The sequence below is a fragment of the Odontesthes bonariensis genome, chromosome 5, assembly GCF_027942865.1.
Source record: "Odontesthes bonariensis isolate fOdoBon6 chromosome 5, fOdoBon6.hap1, whole genome shotgun sequence".
NCBI classification, from domain to species: Eukaryota; Metazoa; Chordata; class Actinopteri; order Atheriniformes; family Atherinopsidae; genus Odontesthes; species Odontesthes bonariensis.
This window is the reverse complement of record NC_134510.1, coordinates 36,711,962-36,729,562: the sequence shown is the minus strand read 5'-3', so window position 1 is coordinate 36,729,562 and position 17,601 is coordinate 36,711,962.

The window sequence follows — 17,601 nt, the reverse complement described above, 5'->3', positions numbered from 1 at the left end:
AGTGGTACTAGCAAGAAATAACTAGGACACATGTTAAAACATGTGATAAGTAACATGTTTGGGTAGAAAAAGAGCACCTCAGAGAAGCAGAGTCTCTCAGAAGTAGAGATTGGCAGCAATTAGGAAGAAAAAAAAGCTACAACTTGTGGAGTAATTTCAGAATATTTGTTGTTCACCATTAAGTTGGGAAGACTTTGACTATTCCATTGAGTTCATAATATCAATAAAAAAGAAAAGAGAATCCATGTGAACAAGGGCCACGGCTGAACATCAGTCCTGGATGTCTGTGACCTTCAGGCCCTTAAAAACGGACCTGATTCTGTCCTGGAAATCCCTGCATGGGCTCAGGAACACTTCCAGGCAAAGTGGGAAGCTGTTCTGTGGTCAGATGGATCAGAACCTGAAATTCTGTTTGGAAATCATGAACACTGCATCCTCTGGACTAAAGAGGAGAGGGACCATCCAGCTTATTATCAGCATTTGGTTCAAAATGGCAAAAACTGGCAACCTGCACATCTTGAAATGCTGAAAGGTATAAACAGATTTTAGAGCAACATCTGCTCTAAATGATAACATCTGCATTAAATAAGTGACAAAGGTCTTAGATTAAGTTTGGTAATAAAGCACTCGGTTAACATTGTACAATAAAAGTACTTTGTTAAGATTAGCCCGTAAGAGTACTTTAAGGCAGTGGTTTTCAAAGTGGGGGCCGCCAGGGGGGGCCTCAGAAAATTAGAGTGACGATAAGAAAAAAATGCAAAAATAAAAAAATAGAATTTAATTTTTTTAAACATCATTATAAAAAATTGTCACATTTTTTTAATCAGTATTGTAAAATACAATTTATAATAATATATCATATCGAAATGTTATTTGCCATGCTTGTCTTTCTGATTGGCTGCCAGTCAAAACATCGTAGACCTGGCGGTTTGCGCCTGTTCTGAAGCTGCTCCGCTCCTCAAGCTAGCGTGTAGGTAGCTTAGCCAAAATGGACAGATTTTTGACTTGGAAGAGACTGAAAAAACAATCCGACTAAAATCAGAAAGTACGAGGCAGCATACGTTAAGTTTGGCTTTACAGCCATACAGAAAAATGAGCACAATTGCCCGAAATGCGTTCTCTGTCTGGAGACCCTCTCAAATGAGTGTTCAAAACCTTCGAAACTTCAGCGTCACTTGATACGAAAACATCCGTCAGAGTCAGAAAAAACGGTCGACTTCTTCAGACGTAAAGAAGAGCATTTAGTCAGGCTGCATTCACACAGCGAGCTACTGTCCGTGAATAAAAGAAAGAAAATACGTTCTAAAAGTTGATGTTTCTTTTAGGGGCCGATACTATTCTAACTTACTCGTACTCGTTAAAGTTAACCGATACCATGAAGACCGATCAGAGGGTGTCCAAGTCCTGGTGTGCAATATACAACTACACAAAAACATATATATTTTATTTACTATATCAGTACTTTGTATGTACTCGTTTCATAATACAGAGGAAAACTCTATTCCTAAAAAGAATTAAAAAAAAATAAATCCTCAGAGAACCCATATTTCGCTGTTAAAGCGATACTCCGGAGTAGATTCAACCTAGGGTCATTTGAACCGTGATATCCAGCCAAGTAGCCCACCCGCAGTTTTTTCGATATTGGCTGAACATCAGCTGAGTTACTGAGTTATCCCGAATAGCTTCGTACAAGGGTTAATGTATCCTGGCAGTATCTCCAAAATTACCACACTAAAATCACATGCCATGACACCAAACTTCTACAGTAGTACAAATATGGTCTGTATTCACAAAGCGATGCATTTGGAAGTTTGAAAATAGTCCAGGAGTTTATTATTATCATCAACACAAGCCTGATAGCTTTTCTGCTGCTAAAGCTACGTCGACGTCACTTCAGGGAGCTGGGAGCTTCAAAGATGAGGGTTGATCTACTACTGTAGACAACAAAGTATATGCTATATTCTACATGTTTTTTTTAATGAATTTTTATGTTGTAGAGTTGTGAAATTATTTTATCAATGGAGAAATTGAGCAGCCTTGCTTTGTTGTCTACAGTAGTAGATCAACCCTCATCTTACTTTGAAGCTCCCAGATCAAGGAAGTGACGTCGACACAGCTTTAGCAGCAGAGAAGCTATCAGGCTTGTGTTGATAATAATAAACTCCTGGACTATGTACAAACTTCCAAATGCATCGCTTTGTGAGTACAGACCATATTTGTACTCCTGTAGAAGTTTGGTGTCATGGCATGTGATTTTAGTGTGGTAATTTTGGAGATACTGCCAGGATCCATTAACCCTTGTACGAAGCTATTCGGGATAACTCAGTGACTCAGCTGATGTTCAGCCAATATCGAAAAAACTGCGGGTGGGCTACTTGGCTGGATATCACGGTTCAAATGGCCCTAGGTTGAATCTACTCCGGAGTATCGCTTTAACGCAGTTGCGCAGCGCAGGTGGGAATTATGAGACCGTGACACGTCGCAAACCACCAACCACCAGTGCAGAGACTGCTGACAACCCACCACCGATAGAAAAGAGGAAAAAAAACTGTCGACAGTATCATGAAAGTTACCCGTCTTATGGCTTCAGTTGGACCGGGGGTGTCAGCAATCCTCAGCCCGAGTGCTTCCTGTCGGGAGAAGTTAGCTAATGCTAACTGAACTGCTAGTTAGCTAATTCTTCTGCATCGAACTACCTAAGCATCTCCCACCACGCGATTGAGCACCTTCCTCCTTTCCCCGCTACCTGCCTGTGTGAGTTGGCGTTCTCTGCTCTGGTTAAACATGAAGAACAACAGGAGGGCTCGGCTCTCTGTTGAACAGGAGGTGCGAGTGGCCCTCTGCTCAGTGCCACCGAGGATTAAAGAAACCTGCGCGCCCCGAAAGGCACATGTATCTCACTAATTTGTAAGTAGGCAAAATATTTACAGTCGCACATGTTTCACTGATTGCTGAAATGTTGCATTGATAAATTGTAGTTTAGGACCATGGACAATGCAGCTTCCTTGCATTGACAGTTCTCTGTGCTGAGTTTCTGCTGAGTTTCCTTTGCCTCATTTTTAATTTTGTGACCTGTCTGGTTTAAATGACTGTTGCTGCTTTGATGAAGCCTAATTTGATAAAGTTTCAAATAAATTTTTTAAATATTTCGTTAATAAATATTTCATGAGTAATAGTTGTCTTTGTCACATTGTATTTGGCATTAGTAAATAATAATGCACATTTACAGATATTTTACATGATATGAATGATAACACGTGTTATAAGGACTATTTTGCACAATAGATTTCAGATTTTAACTTGTCCTTTGGTGTGCCTTGGGCACAAAAAGTTTGGGAACCACTGGGCTAGTGAGACCGAAACCTGTCTTCCAATTCATTACATTTTTTTGTGGTAGAAGTATCGGCATCGGCACTCGGTATCGGCAAGTACTCAGATCCAAGTATCGGTATCGTATCGATTTGAAAAAAAAGTGGTATCGGGGCATCCCTAGTTTCTTTACATATTTTGTAGCATTGTCTGTGGTTTGCAAAGGGGGTCCCCGGCCAGAAAGTAATACTGTTTGGGGGGCCTTGGCATGGAAAAGTTTGGGAACCCCTGCTTTAAGGTATTAAAAGTACTGGGATAAAAACAGGAAAACATCTTGGTTAGCTGCTAAAATACCTTTTGATTAGCAGAGATTTGCTGACATTTTCCATGTTGTTTCCTTGTCTTTGGGAGAAGTCTGTGCATTCAAAATCAATGCAGTGGGCTCCTGACAAAGTGTCAGCATGTGAGAATTTAGTAATAGGAATGGGTTGGCACAGAAACTGGTTCAGTTTTCTCTTTCAAAGAGAACCAGCTGATGAACCAGCTGATGAACCAGCTGATGAACCAGCTGATGAACCAGCTGATGAACCAGCTGATGAACCAGCTCATGAACCAGCTCATGAACCAGCTGATGAACCAGCCGATGAACCAGCTCATGAACCAGCTCATGAACCAGCTCATGAACCAGCTCATGAACCAGCTGATGAACCAGCCGATGAACCAGCTCATGAACCAGCTGATGAACCAGCTCATGAACCAGCTGATGAACCAGCTCATGAACCAGCTCATGAACCAGCTGATGAACCAGCCGATGAACCAGCCGATGAACCAGCCGATGAACCAGCCGATGAACCAGCTCATGAACCAGCTCATGAACCAGCCGATGAACCAGCTGATGAACCAGCTGATGAACCAGCTGATGAACCAGCTCATGAACCAGCCGATGAACCAGCCGATGAACCAGCCGATGAACCAGCCGATGAACCAGCCGATGAACCAGCCCATGAACCAGCTCATGAACCAGCTCATGAACCAGCTCATGAACCAGCCGATGAACCAGCCGATGAACCAGCCGATGAACCAGCTCATGAACCAGCTGATGAACCAGCTCATGAACCAGCCGATGAACCAGCCGATGAACCAGCCGATGAACCAGCCGATGAACCAAACCCCTGATTTGCTTCCTGTGCGCCAATGCTGAGCTGATGTCTGCTGCTCGCCCTGGTCCAGGCAGGAGGTCAGAGGTTTTAAAGGTCGGACTGTGTTTGGAGTGTTTCCTCTGACTGTCTGGAAAATGTGAGTGATTTAGAATTGATCTCTTCCCACATGAGACTTACTGTGAGTTCTTTTAAGTAAAGGAGCCCTTGAAAGTAGAGCATAAGCAGTACCACGGTCAGAAATGCACCCTAAAAGCTCAAAGAGAATGTGGCACTCGCTGGCTGATTTCTAATTTCTAATAATTACATAGTGGGAACAAATTAAATCCTCGATTGCCATTTATAATTGTAGATTGCACATTTGGCCTAATATTTGGCTCGGCAGGGATCCTGTGCAAATGTCTTAAAGCCTTTCAAAGTGGTGCAACGACTAAGAAGTGTGGTGTGCTCCGTCAGATGCGACAATGTAGTCATGTTCAAGAAATAGTCACTGATTAAGTGTTAGTTAAAATTAATTATAGACAAAAAGACTCTCAGACGCCCAGTGATACTTGTTAATTAAAATATGTCAGCACGGGGTGGTAGATATCCAAATGTTGAGAGTGGATATAACAGCCAGCTCATGTGCAGTCCTGTGGAAAATGATTTAATAGTGCATCATGCAGTATCACGAGCAGCATTAAGTCATCGTCATAAAACAATAGAGTGGGGGGGAAGGGGGAAGACCATCGCTACTACGAAATATTGATGTCCACGCTGCCTCGGATCATTTTTTTCTGAGTGGGGTCCAGGCGCTGAAATGTAAATAAATCTGTCATAGCAAGGAGCCGGGAGCTCCGGTTACCACTCCTAACAATCAAGAGGCTTTTCATGCTGCCCTGGAGGGCCATTCCTGTAACGCTAGCACACTGCTGAGAGCCACAAATCATCATCTCTGCTCCGGTCTTTCTTTGTCTCCTCCCTTTTTCTTTTCTATTTTATCTCCTCCTCTGTAGCATTCACCCACAACAAAGCCACTCTCTGCTGTCTGTCATTTCTTTTCCCCCCTTTTCCTCTTAAGCCTTCCCTCATGATAGCACCTATCTTTTCCTCTTAATGCCCTTCACTGTAATCCTCTCACGCTCTCTGCTCTCCCACTGCTCTGACTTATATTCTTTTACCGACTCTTTGGTCCTCACAGCTCTTGACGGCTCAGTGAATCCCTCCTGACAACCAAAAATATATCCCCAACACTTTAAAACAATATCTACCAGCATCTTTAATGTAATTCATTTACTTTGGTAAAACTGCCGCAGAAATACAGTAAAACAGCTCCTTTACACCAGTTAATACCAGCTGGTTTTAGGGAGTGAAGTAAGCCACTATCCTACAAGTTTGTCCTATCATGGAAATGGAAATGTGGACACAAATTGTACTCAATAATACACAACTGACAGATGTGTATTATTAGCAATTTAGCACAACTGATAGTTATGTATTATTAGAAATTTAGCAATAAGCAATTTAGGTGATATTCTAACACAAATTGTATTCAAATTGTACAATTTGAGTACAATTTGAGTACAAATTCATGGAAATGGAAATGTGGACACAAATTGTACTCAATAATACACAACTGGTAGTTGCGTATTATTAGCAATTTAGCAATTAGCAATTTAGGTGATATTCTAACACAAATTGTATTCAAATTGTACAATTTGTACAATTTGAGTACAAAATCATGGAAATGTAAATGTGGACAGAAATTGTACTCAATAATACACAACTGACAGATGTGTATTATTAGCAATTTAGCAATTAGCAATTTAGGTGATATTTTAAGTGCAAAATATACATGTAAGCCTACAGCTGCAGAATAAAAAGACTGGAATAAGAAGTTTACATTTACTTACACTTATTTCATTGCACAGCATGAACCCAAGATACATAATGTTTTTTTTCTCATTCACGTCATCTGTTCACATACATCAATTTTTGCATCTCAGGCCTGCAACAAATTCCTAAAAAAGTATGGACATTAAGGCTTTTACCACTTTGTGATGTTGCCATTCCTTCTCGTACTTAAAGATGCTCTGACATAGAGTTTAATGTTGAACGATGAAGAGTTTCAGGTGTTAAGGATTCAGTCCTCAGCCGGGCCTTTGGAACGTGTGCAGAATGTGCTTTTCCATGCTCTGCTTGAACAGTGCACGGACGTCCCTGGAAAACTGGTTGCTGACAGCAGGCTGGATGCTCCTTTTGCTCTTTGCTCCGTTTCTTCCAACAAAGATCTGGAACACTGATGGCTCTGACCACAGCACACGTTTCCACCGTGTGACGCTCCATCCCAGACGCCTCCGAGCCCAGAGAAGTCCATGTATTGCAGTGCTTGACAAAGGTTTCCCACAGTAATCCCTTGTCTATGTGGTTCTATCATCCATTGATGAATGAGGGTTCTTCACAGATGCACTGCTTAGTAACTGTAATTTCATCAGATTTCTCCAAAGGTTTAATGACATTATGCTCTGTCGGGAGAAATGTCTCCCTCTTGTCTTTATTTGAGGAACATTGTTTTTAACCAGATGCGTTTCTCACATGATTATTGACAAACTGGAGATCTTCTTCCCATCTTTGCTCTTCAACAACCTCTCGTGGATTCTGATTTTCCACCAAATAATGATTAGAATCAGGGGTGCACATAAGATTTTTGGTCCTGTTCTCAGGGGGGAACCTAAAGGGTCGTAGCTGGGTCCTCACATTTTAAATACATTTTTTCCTTCACCCACCTCACGGGAGGAACAGATCTGTGGATAATGTGACATGCACTTTAATTTCAACTGAAAATGAAGAAAAGCAGCACAAAAAAAAAAGTCTGTTCTTTAAACCCTTGTAATTTTCGAATAACATGTGTTTCAAGCTCTGAAAACTAAATGTGCCGATAATTACACCAAAAACCAAATGAAATGACAGCTTTTTAAGCACTTACAAGAGTTACTATTTCTTTATTTATTATTTATTTCATTACAACAGTCTTTCTTTCTCAGTCGCCGAGAGAGAGAGAAAGACTGTTGTTGGAGTTGGAGCTTGTTGATGTTGAAATGCAAATAATTTTGACCGGCACACAGTAAACTCTTTAAAAAATGGCGGTGTTGTTGTTCTGAGAGGAAGGAGCTAAACCGGAAAAGTGATTCCGGAAATGATGTTGTTAGCCGACCAATCACAGGCCAGAGTCTCATGCTGGGTTAAAAGCCAGGGAATAAAAATGGGTTTTAAGACGAGTTTTAAAAATGGACAGTGAACTCTTAGCCATTATTCTGGTGGGGAGCACAAACAATTTCCACGTGGTTTTGATAATTACATAAATAAATACAGGTTTTATTCAAAAGACAGAATTTAGAACATTTCCCATGCAGCGTTGATAAATAAAATACAAAAAAATTGGTGTATGTTAACAAATCAAATGAAGTTGATAAGAAAAGATGTGAAATATGTTGCGTTCATAACAAAGTTAATGTAAATTTGCATTATCTATACTGTCACAAATTTTTGGGTTGTATAACGATGCTATGTAAAGTTCAGCAAACCTATCTGAATATTTAAAATAAATTATATTTACACGAAAAAAATCCCAAGTGTGTCGACTGTCTGCAGTCCCTTTAGCCCAGCCCTCTGCGCAGAGTACCTGAGTGTCAGCTGTTTGTGTTTTTGTACCCCACACTATTCTTTTGTGGCTGAGAAATGGATTTGCTTTTAAAGACAGCAGGCTCTTTTGAGAATAATTCAGCAGACTGGGTTGAAATGGTGCATGTAGGCAAAGGAGTTTTTTGTTCAGAGGTGAGAAAGAAGGTTTTGGCGGCCACTGAATCACTAGTATCGATCGACCATTTTACAAATCCCTTGTACACGTCTTATCACCAATTAGGACGCGAAGACTTGTAGTTTCTGCTCGACTTACGGAGACATGCATGCTTTTTTAGGCATGGATGCCATCTTATTTACAGCCTCTACACAAATAACTCTTTTATTGTAACTGCTCATTGAGTGATGACGTTATCTTCGTCCCCTGATCCATGCTGGTCATTGATCTGTCTGATCAAACTCTGGAGCTCAGCCTGTTCCGTTCGGATCCACAGAGTGTGGCAGGGTGACACGGGTCATAGCCACAGTTGGCCACAATGGACTGTTGATGCCAGAGGTTAATGTGAACAAGCTAAACATGACACCGAGAGGGATGAGGCGTGTCGCTGCTCGATCACTTTAGTCGATGGGGAGGCGGAAACGTGTTTTTTCTTTGATCTATCTCTTGATTTGTGATAGTTCGGTGGAGGTTTGAGAGTCAAAACTTCAGAATCAAGGACGAAACTCTTGCAGTCTCTTCAATTTAAATCAAATTTTTTATTCTAAGCTTTCTCAAGTGAGTGATTTTTTTTGTCTTGATCAATAAGACAAAGGGATAGATTTACAGCTGCGAGCTCCGACTTTGGATAATAATTCTATCTGTATGTAGATTGTAGTTTATGTTTTATAAGCATCCTGGGAGAGGCAGTTAATCTTATCTCTGCTTCTGAAATTCTGAGTGCTTAAAGGGGATAGAGAATCAAAATCATCTTTTTCACATTTTTGGTGTTAGTTCTGAGTCTCCCCGCTGTGGGGAGTACACACGAAGTGCCAGCAAGTGTCAGAACCTCTGATTCAAGTACTCCCCTTTTTTGAATATCCCCCAGAAAAAGTGCCAATCCGTTTTTGTGAAAAAGTGACGTCACTTTTTCAGCAATCGCCCCCCCACACCCAAATCCACAGCCACCCCGTTTCAGACACGCCCCTTCGGCGAGAAACAGGAACAGGTGTGCCTTCCAAGGCTGTGAAAGCGGACTACGATCGTTACATTTTCTTCCCCCGGAAAGCAATGTTCGCGATCAATGGCTTTTATTTATTTTTAACAGCATCCCCAGTACATACAACCGCCGACTTTTCCTTTGTGCTGCGCATTTCACAGAGTACAGTTTCACAAAGCTTGCACGATTCCGAGCAGGCTTCAGTCAGAATTTTGCTCAGTAGAGGGTCAGTTCCGACAGGGACAGACAGACTGCAGCGAGCTGTGCGCTCCGCTGAGAAGCTGATCGGCTGCACGTCTCCCATCTATCCATGACCTGCACGTCTCCAGGACTATGGGGCGAGCAGGTCGGATCACAGCTGACCCTTCTCTATTTGCACCGCTCCCCTCGGGCAGGAGGCTTCGGTCCATTCGGACCAGAACCTCCCGTCACAAAAACAGTTTTTCCCCCTTGCAGTTGGACTTATGAACACTTCATAATCACCTCATAACCTGCCCCAGTCACTTTACCATCATTAAAATTGCACTAATGAAGCTGCACTGTTGTTGCTCTGTATATTGGATACTGTGTATTGTTGTACACACCTTGTACATTTTATATTCATATATTTTTTATTATTATATCCTATGTTACATGTTTGCACCTTACGCCGCAGCAAATTCCTAGTTAGTGAACACTGTTCACTAACAATGGCAATAAAACGAATTCTGATTCTGATTCTGAACAAAATCAACCCCAGCAATCAGGACAGCCTGTAAGTATCACATTTTATTTTGTTTTAAATGTGTGTTGTGCCATATTCCTGTTGTAAGAATTGCACGTTAGCTCTGGCTTGTTCATCTAAAGGGAATGAGCTTTCTTTTCAGTGAGAGCAAGGGCAACCAATCAAGCAACGGCAACCGAATAGAGCCAACACCTACCTGCATTTCATAATGAGGTTGCCAGATAAGCTCTGAAACGATGCCAATAAGGGCAAACGACGCATTCTAAACCCAGCATAGTAACATAGCTGTTTCAGAGAGCCTTTTAGGGAGGTTCTGAGCCATTACACACCCAACCAATTTTTTTTTGGGCTACATATCACATCAGAACAAGGATTAATGCCCCATTCAACCTTTCTCTATCACCTTTAAGCTCGCTTGTTCTCAACCTGCAAACGTGGCTTCACGCCTGAAGTGACGTCATGATACTTGGCATGCTGGTTGTCTCGGTGTCGTATGAGCCTGTCATGCACTTTCCGATCGGAAAGGTGTGTGAGCATACCATACCGTACCAACTTTATTTATAAAGCACTTTATACTAGCCTGGCGACGCCATCCTACGTACTTCCGCCCAAAGATTTTGGCTCCGCACATAGTCTGGCCAAATCCCCCTACCTCGGTTCGCTCAGTGTTTTGCCAGTCAGCAAACAGTTGCGAGTGGTGACGCAGAACTCACGCGCAGAGTCCATTGTAGTCCATATAATTGTAGTTCAACCGCAGCAGAAATAAACATGACGACGGAAGAACGCTAGAAGCTATCCATGAAGTTGTCTCAACTCTGGAGAGCATTACACAATTAAAACGAGAGCAAGAGGAGAATGCCACGTCAATTTTGTTAGTGGTAAGGATGTCGAAGCTCTCCTTCCAACTGGCTTTGGGAAAAGTTTGATTTATCAAATGGTACCGGTATAATGAAAGCGGATGTGGGAAGCGTGATTCGCGAGCTAGAGACTCGCGAGAGTAAGCATGAACCTCGGCGCATAACCAACGTCATTTCTAAACATTATGATTGGTTAAGGGAACTCCGTTACTCCAATGAATTTAAGTTGCTGGGTAAGGTCCCGCCCTCCATGGAAACGGATTCCTCTTGGGTTTTCCCAGACTGTTTGACAGAGTCAACAGTCGGCTTTCGCCCAGGCTAACTTTATACACCCACAGGACCAAAGTGCTATACACAATCATAAAATAGAAAAGGTCAAGTATAAAAGCAGTATAAAGGTCAACAAAAAAGTTGAAATTGCGTTGTTCAATTCAATTCAGTTTTATTTATAAAGCGCCAAATACAACAAATGTCATCTCAAGGCACTTAAATAATAAAATCCAATTCGAGCCAATTGGAATTCAATTCAGTGTAATCATAATTGTTTTCAAAAATAATCCAATTCATTCATATAGAGCCAATTAAAAAACACTTTCCTAGCTAAGGAAACTTTGGATACAATATTACTGGGCATGTATTGTTGTAATGTTTTAAATACTTGAACGCAGTTTTTCTAGAGAAGATAATTGTTTTGTATATGGGATTATCGTCCATCGACTCTTTTGGGCTTTCACATGCGCGAGCGTACAACCAGCCGGTGAGTTACATGCTGTTTATAAAGTTGTTTTGTAACGTCCCCATGCCAGTAATGTGAGAAACATGCATATGGTTTTGATGGTAAGGCTTGTGACTTTATTGTCGGATGGTTTATAAAGTGGTGTGACGTTTCTGCAGTGTGCAAGTTGTTGTTTTACGTGGAAGGGTTAGCGCTTGCCCCTTAGCCACCACGTATTAGCATCGCATGACAGGCTGAGCGAACAGCGCGATCTCCACACAGGGAGCGCAGATTTGCACCTCTCTGTGTCCTACTATCAGTATTTGATAACCTCTAGCAATGGAAATGCGCTTCAAATGCCCCGGAGTTCCCCTTTAACTATGGGATGTTTCAGGATCACCTGAGCCATCCCTAACTATAAGCCTTATCAGAAAGGAAAGTTTTAAGCCTGGTCTTAAAAGTGGAAAGGGTGTCTGCTTCCATGGACATTTACTGGCAGCTTATTCCACATTTCTGTTTGTACAACTTCTTCTGATGCTTTTCCTTAAGTGTGGCGACCACATTTTTCAGTAGCAACACAAATATAACAAATACGGGTTTAAATGCTTCTAGCACGAAGCTATCATCGCTGTGAACACGATCCCAACATCAGAAGGCAAAGTAACGGTTCTGCATATAACTAAGAGTAAAATATATAGAAAAGCTAAATTTTACTATTGAAAGGACCTTAAAATACTGCATGAAGTTTAAATAAATTTGGATAATTTTTGTATTTATATGTGGAAACATGCAGTTTGGTGCTAAAGATATTTGAACTAGGGCTGGGCGAGTTAACTCGTTATTATCGCGTTAACTCGCTAATTATTTAACGCCGATAAATATTTTATCGCGCATTAGCGCAGGTTTTATTATCTATTTTATTATTGTAAAAGTCTGTTGCTCACAGGCTTTTATTCTGTAAAAGTCTGTTGCTCACAGGCTTTTATTTTGTAAAAGTCTGTTGCTGTCTGCTGTGGAACAGGAAAAGAAAGTAATCGGCGGATCCACCAAACATGGAGAAGGGTACGGAACTTTAACTCGGCCATTTTCATTTTAAAGTTCTTCCAGACGGCGGAGTCGACAGAACCAAAGTCATCTGTAAACACTGCCAAGTTGAATTGTCTTCTCAGCGTAGTAGTTCCAGTCTAAAATATCACTTAAAGGCAAAACACACAACTGATAGCAGCAAGTCATTCAAGGAAACAGACAGTGGAGTGAGGCTTCTACATAAAAACTACAGAAAGATGCTGATGTTAAAAGTGTGTTTGCACAACAAATGTTATGGCACTTTCATTCATATGGCAGCACATTTAAAATAAAGCTAAATGCTAAAAGCTATACACTACTTTTGAATTCATTTTTGGATTTTGCGTACAAATGCGATTAATCGAGATTAATCAGGGAAATCATGTAATTAATTAGATTAAACATTTTAATGGTTGCCCAGCCCTAATTTTAACATCTTATCCGTTATAAGAACATCGTAAAACATCTTGTATCCAAGCAAGTTAACTGGTAACAGGTCATTCACATTATTGGATATAAAGGAGATTAAAGTTTCAGTCCCAATGCTTCAAAACCAAGATGTTTTTTTTTTTTTTTTTAAATATACCTGTAATTTAACAGTATAAAAGTGGAATGTACAGGGCCTTTCTGTGTGGAGTTTTTATGTTCTCCCCGTGCACATGAGGGTATTTTCGGGGTACTCCGGCTTCCGCAGTCCAAAAGAATGCATGTTGGGTTAATTGGTGATTCCAGCTAGACCGCTGGTATGATTGCATGCATCCGGACCTCCAGTTCGGTGGCAGCTCGGATAGGCTCCACCCCCGCTCCATTTGCCGATAGGAATTAAATGTCAAACTCATTTAGAGCTATACCTGGCGCTTATAGCACTCAGTTTAAGACCACTACATTCTCAAGTCTGCACATTAAATAAATAGCTACTCTCAGCAGCTAAAGCTGGGCTGAATATAAAGAGAAAAACATTTCTGATGGGTGTGTTTTGTTACCTTTAGATGAGCCCAGCCTAGTATATTTCACTCACCGGTCATACATGAGTGATATGAAATGTAAAAATCAGAGGTTGGAACAAAGAAGTCTCGAGTCGAGTCCCAAGTCAAGATGTGGAAGTCCAGAGTCAGGTCCAAGCAGGTCTAAGCTTTGAACTTTCAAGTCCTTATCAAGTCATCTGACCAGATATATCATTCTGCAGAATAATCATTTCCAGAAGTAATAACTGCTTCTTAAAAGGTGCATTTATTGGCCAAAGCAAGCAGCAATTGCAACTGAACTGAACCCAGGACTTTAAATATGGATTAAAAGCCTTCATTATTAAACTAGCAAGCTAGAAAATGTACTTAGCCAGTGATTTACTGTTCTTTAAGTAGCTTAGAATGTCGTAGTTGGGCGTTGTTGCCTCCCCAGCCATCATTTTTGATCCGCACGTTTTGCATTCTGCAGTTCACTTCTTGGTAACCACTTGGGTTACAGTTAATTTAGGTCTCTTCTGTGACTTCACTGTGGCTGTGTTCGAAACCGCATACTGCATACTACATACTACATACTCAAGGGAGTAACTTTGATTTTGACATTGATGGGGACATAAAAGTGCAGTTTTTTTTTTTTTTTTGCATTACCAATCATAAGTTAATGGCATGCAGATGCTATATGTTAACGAGCCATCCTAATTTTTAGGGAGTTGGTCTTTAAATCACAGGGTTGCAAGCTCAAATCCCACGATTAGGCTACCTCTGTTTACACCTGGAGTGACCTTGAGCAAAACAACTAACCCAACAATTCTCCAGAGACTGTAACCAATAATGTGTTCTTATAAGTCGCTTTGGATAAAAAAAAGTCAGCTAAGTGTTATGTAATGTAACTCATATAATGCAGGGTATCTGCACATTTTTTATCAACAAATTTAATGACTTTTAAGACCTTTTTAAGACCTCTAAGAATAAAAATGAAGACCATTACCAACGGCAAAAATATATATAAAACTACACTCTAGGCTGTTCGGTGTTGAAAAAAAGTCCAGTGTGAAATGTGTGCTTCAGTGATACTGAATCAGTGTGTCAACATGATCGCATAAGATTTGAACGCACAAGGGAACACCACACAGTACAGGACAATCGTGCCCAATTGTCACACATCTGCGAAGGAGTGTGTTTTCGCTGCCATTTGTCTGTCTGTTTGTCTGAGGCTCTGAGCAAAATAAATCTATAATTGAACCTAATTTTTGAGTTATGTCTACTGTGCTTTTACAACTAGCAAAACGATTTTACTACCCAAGTTAACTTAAACCAGAACTTTGGACAACTCACGTGAAGCACAGACTGGTTTATGCAATAGTCAGCTGTCCATATATGGACAGTGACTTTGCAGCATAAACCACACGACAAAATCAAATTTCCTTCGGGATTAATAAAGTATCTCCAATCTAATCAAATAAATAAAAACGAGCACAGACCGCTCATACAGTCAATGGCACGTAACCTACCCATAGAAAAAATACACACTCACACACACATCACACAACCTGACTATCGACTGCTAACAACCATGATCAGTAACCTACACAAACCCAGACACATAATGGCTCGGCGGCCAGCAATCGGATAAACAAATGAAGTGAATCAATCCTGTGAAAGAATGAAAACAAGTGAATGAAACCTGCACTCACCCATTATGAAGTTAACTCTGCACCTCCATAATCTTGCCCCTGCTCAGCCAACACCTTGACGTCAGGTATGTTTGGTAACGTTACTGCGGCTAGCATTAGCAACGAGGCTGCTAGGCTTGCTAAATCGGTAAGCATTAGGCTACAGAAGAAAGCTAGTCTTTTTAGCTACGTTATATTATCATCTTTCTTCTCGGCTATAAGTTAACCTGTGTTTACGGCCACTGGCCCTAACCTGACGCGCTAGCTGTCAAATCACCGGAAGTTTTCACCGGAAGTACTGGCGCACACACAAAACGTCAGCGGTCGCTATTGTGCACAGAGCGATAGAAAATCGTCTCTCCAGACATATCTTTCTTTCATTTCGCCCAGATGAAATTTAATGCCACTCTTCGAAAATTGGTGAAATTTAAGACAGTTTAAGACCTTAAAAAAAGTATTTTTTATTTAAGACTTTTTAATACTTTTTAAGGATCCGCGGAGACCCTGAGTAGGGGGCTGAATATTGGTAGGGACGTGACCCTAGCGTCCCTACCCAAAATTACGCCCTTGTACATACTACATACTTGCAAACTACATACTTCCATACTGCATACTCATCGATCAGACAGTATGCAGAGCGTTTACCCACAATGCATTTCGCTCCTGCCCGAGCCGAAATCAGCCGGCCTGAAGCTGATTTCCCTTAAGCTCTAAACTCTGTAAACTTTAGCAACATTTGAAACATTTTCAGGTGAGAAACTAGTCGTTTAGACCCCCAACGTGTTGAAAGTCGGACAAAATACCGGCTGTTTACAATTTTGTTCCCACGAATTCGGCGCCACTAAAGCTAGCCGCAGTGAGCAACGCACTTCCGGTTATTTTCACAAAATAAAATACCCGTTGCCTTTTATCATAGGGAAAGCCATTACGATACAATTGGTGCTTTTGTTTTGAAAACAGGAAGTGAACCTACCCTCGTTGTAGCTAGCTTGAAACTGCCGTTTTGACAGGAAATGACGATCGGCGACGTCACGTTACGTTGCATCTTGGGTAGTTTGAGTATGAGTAGTAACCTCATGATGCATACCCAACATTTAGGAGAATCTAGTATGCATCCGGGAACATCTCGCTTACTCAAACTCGCATACTAACTCAAAAAGTTAGTAGGAGTAGTAGGAGAAGTATGTTATGTTGGGTCTTGGAATTCTGGGTAGTTAGTGTAAACGGACTGGAAATTAATAAAGTTAATCAAATTGATTTTTTTGTTGATTTGAATAAGGTTTTTTGAAACTTTAATAACATTATACATAAATGTCAAGTATTTTCAAGTCAAAAGGCTCAAGTCTAAGTGAAGTCATTGATGTTAAAGTCCGAGTCGAGTCCTTTAGGACTCTATAAAGTCAAGTCAGACGTCATTATAATTATGTCTCGAGTCCAAGTCGTCTGACTCGAGTCCACACCACTAAAAATAACTCTCCTTTGTAAGAGATATCCTCTCGTTCGAGTTGTCTGCTTTTCCTCGTGTTCACATGTTGGTGCCTGCCTTACCTGCAGAATAGAGCCGACAGCTCGGGTCAGAGTCTTGTGTGTTTTGTGCGAGTAGCGCTTATTTTAACCTCGTGCTGCTTGTTTCAAGCAGAGATGAGGAGTGTGTACTCCAGGCGTCAGGTGGGCTCACTGCTTTCCAACTCCTCACCTCCAGGTATTTTCATTATTTTTCCAACTTGTATTCTTCAACCTCACCCGATGCCGACTCAAGTGGCATTTTAAAGCAATTTAACAGTTCCCAGAGGAAACACAAAAGCCTTGATGCAACTTTTTTTTTTACAAGCTGTGGTTTACGGCGTTCAAGTCCTGCACTTTGCTCAACAAGCCGCGACCACCTCCCTGTTCATTTTTCTTTCTACGAGGCACAAAAACACGGCTCTTTCCTGTCTGGAAAAAACCACCGCAGTCTAAACTGGTGAAATAGGGACCAAAGTAGTCTAACCCACGAATTCTTGGACAACTGAAGACCTTTAAATTTGCTCTGTTGATATCAGGCACGGACGCATCAATACAAAAATAGAATAATTTCCCAATCCTTTATAAAGCAGATGCCTGAATGCCTAATTCTACTGTTCAGGGTTGTGCTTTTATCTCGTTTATCCCTGAAAGACCCTCCTTCCTTAGATAAATGTCAAGCTGTAACTGCCTGAAAGTTGTTAAAGCTCTGTGCATGTCCCCCGTATTGAGTAAAGACTACAAAAACTGACTTAATTTACCGTCTAATATAAAGTCCTGGGCAACAAATAACAATTTATAGTTCTTCTGTTCCCTTTTATT